We start from the raw sequence: 4,347 nt of genomic DNA, 5'->3' as shown, positions 1-4,347 counted from the left end.
GTGACGCCCCTGGTTTGCAGTCGCTGAGCGTATCGATCGGCTTTCTCGCTCACACCCTGTTCGTGCAGCCACCGCCCGGCTCGGCTAGTGAACCGTGCAAAAATCCTTTCACGGTTATTTATCTATACAAGCCACCGCCCCGTGTCCTCCCCCTCGCTCGCTCACCCCACCCAGCCCCTAAACTCTCCTTGGCCCCCAATATCCGCCCACGCCTCGCGCCTGAGCCTGTGCAACAGCGCACAAAGCTGAGATGCGGCGACCTCTGGGGCAGACTGCATCCGTCGCCCGGTGTTCCGCGCTATATGGACGTACAGCGCCTAACGCACTGGGGTCGTGAGCGTTGTTTGGGGCTCCCAGGCCTACATAATGGGGGGGGGGGGAATAAATCAAGAGGCCATGCCGCCCAGCAGCACAGGGGAGAGAATTTGAGCCGAGGATACAGCAGCAAACCCTTATCCTCGTGCGGGAACGGTTCCCGGTGGCGGTGAAGCATGCTAGGATTCCTTTCACAGTCGCAGTAGCAGGCTCCTAACCGCTCCCTGGGAAGAGCAAACGCGGGATGCAGGCAGACGGGACCTACCTCCCTGAGCGAATTCACCATCCCCTCAGCTTTCAGCTGTAGCGCGTTGCCCAGGAAAGGCAGGGGAGCGGGGCCGGGGGGAAGGTGGCTTCTTCGGGACCTTGGTCTGCGCACAAGGAGGTAGATCAGGCCGGAAATACAGACCAGCAGCAGAAGTGTGGTTATGTATCCGCCCCCCATCGGGTCCTGCGGTTGTGTGTAGCGGATGTCAGCCGGAGAGGTCTCTGGCCCGCATTCTGCGGGAACTCCGACTGGATGATCAAAATAATCCCGCTCTGGCTGTAGGATCCACGAGAAGCAGCCGAGCTGCTCGGCGGAGGCGTCCCGGCAGCCCCGGGGATCCCAGGCTTTACACTGGCTGGTTTCAGGCCGGCTGGGCGGTATTTACCCAGGAGGGGTAGTAACGTGCGTCGGGTGCATACGGTTCTTATCTGGGGCCGCTGGCGTTGTTCAAACATGGGCGCAGCCGAGAACGGGTTTGGTTCAGACCAAAGCCATGGTGGGTGCTTGGAGGACTCAACCGCCGGGCGATCCAGCCAGGTTACGGCTTTGGGTCGTCCATTCCCCCGATAAGGGGACTGAGGGGAAGGTCTTGTGGTGAAAGCCCCAGGCTGAGACTCAGGGGATCTGGCTTCAATTCTTCTCTGCCACAGAGTCCCTGTGAGACCTTGGGCAAGCACTTGCCTCTCCGTGCCTCAGTTTCCCCATTTGTGAAGGCCCTGATCTCGGCTGGGGTCTGGGCGGCGCCCGGCCCGACGGGGCCTTGATCCCGGTCGGGGCCTCAAGATGCAGTCGTAACACCTGTAATACTAACCGTACGAAGCCAGGCATCCTCGTCGCCAGCTGTGCGTTAAGGCACACGACTGACATCTGTCCGCGTGGTTCTTTCTCTCTCTGCTTCTCCCGCAGGGGAGCACCGTGTGTGCGGGGGGTGGGGGCTGTCCTGTGTACACAAGCTCAGGGGGTTGCGTCTGTTTCATTCTGACTCGTGGGACCCTTCTGCCAGGTGGAGCCGGCAGCCAAGGCTGGGGTCAGTCCTGAGGGTTTGCTCTTAACAACAGCCCTGACCCCGTGACCTGGGAAAACCTCCTGCCCTCCCTAGCTGCTGTAGGAGGCAGGACTTCCCCACTCACGAGCACGGAGTCTGTGTGCAGCAAAGGAAGGACTGTCCCTTTAACACGCCACCCCCCTTCCCTGCACCCCAGTCAGCCGGTTAGCGAAGATCCAGAGTTCAGAGGTGCCACCCCCCTTCCCTGCTCCCCATGTAGCCAGTGAGGTGACCCCCCGCCCCAAGCAGGGCCTGCTGCATTCAGCCCCGGTGCCCTTTCCTCGTACAATGGGGGTCACCGCTCCTTCCCCCCGGCCTTCAAACCCTCCGCGATCTGTCACCCCGAACCGGCCCGGCGGGAACCTTTGGGGGGCAAAGCCGCGCCAGGCGCTGTGCGTGTCTGTGCCAACCCGGTCTGCTCCTGAGCTCTGTTCCCCCACAGCCCTCGCTCACGCCTGCCGCTGTCTGTGCCTCTGCCCCCTCCCCCCGACCCCTGCCAGGCTCCCCGCCCCTGGCTGAAATCTGTGTGGAAATGGAGGCTGGTGCAGTACTTGGTAGGCCAGCGATGCAGCCAATGGGCTTGTAAAGCAGCGTGTTACACTAGGGCTTTACAAGCTGTGATGCTGTGGTGCTATGGACAGCCCCAGTCTACGACAGGGACTAGTGGTTAGCGCACGGGGTCTGGGAGCCAGGACTCCTGGGTTCTCTCCCAGCTCTGGGAGGGGAGTGGGGGCTGGTGGGTTAGAGCAGGGGGGGCTGTGAGCCAGGACTCCTGGGTTCTGTCCCAGCTGTGCGTGATGGATGAGGGCAGCTGTTTGCATTTTTTCTGCTGTGTCATTCCCCCATTTTCCAGAGCCAAATACTGACGCCAGGACCCGCTGTAGACTCTGTCCTTGCTCGGGCGGAGAGGAGCTCACAGCCAGCGGCTGAGCCAAGTCCCAGGCCCCACTGAGGAGAGGAGAAGCAGCAAAGTGGTAGAACCTGATCTACCCCCCCAGGGACGCCAGCAACTGCTCCCCTCCCGCCCCAGGTCACTGCAAGGTTGTGTGTGCAGCAGCAGCCGTACAACCGCTCCCCCGTCTGTTTGCACTGGGGCGAGCTGTGGGCGTGCAAAGCGAGTGTGCACCGGCGTGTGCTGTAACACAGCCCCAGTCCCCCCTGCGTGGTCCCCATCTGCTGTGAGAATCACGGGCTCCGTGGAGCTCTTCGCCAGGCCCGGGGAAGGTGCTCGGCGCGTCCCAGTGGTCCACGCCGCAGCGAGCTGCCAACGCTGCCGGGTTGTGCCAGGTGCTGAGCGCTGCTGTTCTCGGAGCGCCCGTGCGGGCGGGGCAATCACCAGGCCAGCAGCCCTCCAGGCTTTCTGTGAGGATGGAGCCCGGGCTCGGGTCGGTGGCCAAGGTGCTCGGCCAGGTTTATTGTCAGCAAAGCACGGTCCTAGCGCCTGTCTGATGGGTCACACGTCTGCCCGGGACAGTGGCAAAGGCTCAGTCGGACACCAGGGGCCTGTCCCCTACAGAGTCCCCCTCCTAGGACTTCTCCTTTCATGCACTGATACAAACACGCTCCAGGCATTCCTGGTTACCACCCTTCTCCTCCTACCTGCAGTTGGAACAGAACACCGTCATCTATTATCCTGTCAATGGCTCCTTATCTCAGGAGGGGTCCGGCAGTTCTGGTGCAATCGCCTAGGAATCTGTGTACAAAGCTACTGGAGAGATCTGGGTTTTTTTGCACCCAGTGGGTATCCTCGGCTTGCTGGACTGCATCGCTCTTCTGCCAAGCCCTGCTCTGGTTCCCAGCCTTTGGTTATGCCCAGGGCTCCAGCAAGGCCTACACGATAGATCCAGAGCAAACACCTTGCACAAGATGACTCAGGCCGAAGCGGGGTTGGTGGGTTACGGAGCGCGGTAGGGAACCGTCAATCCAGTGCGTCTCTTCAGGCTTGGATCTTTGGGGCCGAGCGCAGTGCTGAACCGACGCTCCCGGGCGCGTCTCGTGAAGGTGTCGGGCAGGTTTCCTGGGAGGACGAGGCCGGAGAGGTCAGAGCTGGGGGGTTTCTGTCTGTTCTCGGTTTCCTGCGGGAGTTCATTCGGGCGTGCAGGGACTGCGTCCCTTCCCCCGCAGGGGTGTTATAGGCATGTCGTGCGGTGGATGAGGTACCCCCCAGGTTGTGATCGGCTCGTAAGAAAGGGGTGTTTTGGGGGGTATTGATTATCTGAGCAGTGGAGATATGTATCTCCGAATGGTTTTGCAGATGGTGCAATATGTTTTCAGGCAATTCTGCCTCCCTATCTGGATCTGATGCCTGAGGGGTGCGGGAAAAGCCAGGCGGAAGAGGCAACTGGAGGTGCAATATGTGTTAGTTTCCCCTCTTTGTGCCTCAGTTTCCCGTCACACCCTTTGTCTACATGTAGGCTGTGGGCTCTTCAGGGCAGGAGCAGCCTCTCCCTCCCTGGCTGTCCTGTGCCCAGTCTCAGCCGAGCTCCACAGACACTGCCGTACTGCTAACGAGTAATAGCCATTAACGAGTGCAGCCCTGTTCCGACTGGTTCTTCAGCTGCATGGAGTGAGCGATCCAGATGCAGGCACTATACACTGACCCATGGAGAGAAGGGAGTTATCGCACAAGTGGAGACCCAGTGCTGACAGCGCCAGTTCCATCAGGGTGGATGTGGTCCACTCCCAATAATGGATGAGGAGGTGTCAATTCCAGGAGAGG

Source organism: Terrapene carolina, unplaced genomic scaffold (genome assembly GCF_002925995.2).
Source record: "Terrapene carolina triunguis isolate 2854851 unplaced genomic scaffold, T_m_triunguis-2.0 Scaffold1031, whole genome shotgun sequence".
Taxonomy (NCBI): domain Eukaryota; kingdom Metazoa; phylum Chordata; order Testudines; family Emydidae; genus Terrapene; species Terrapene triunguis.
Note: the sequence above shows the minus strand (reverse complement) of the source record.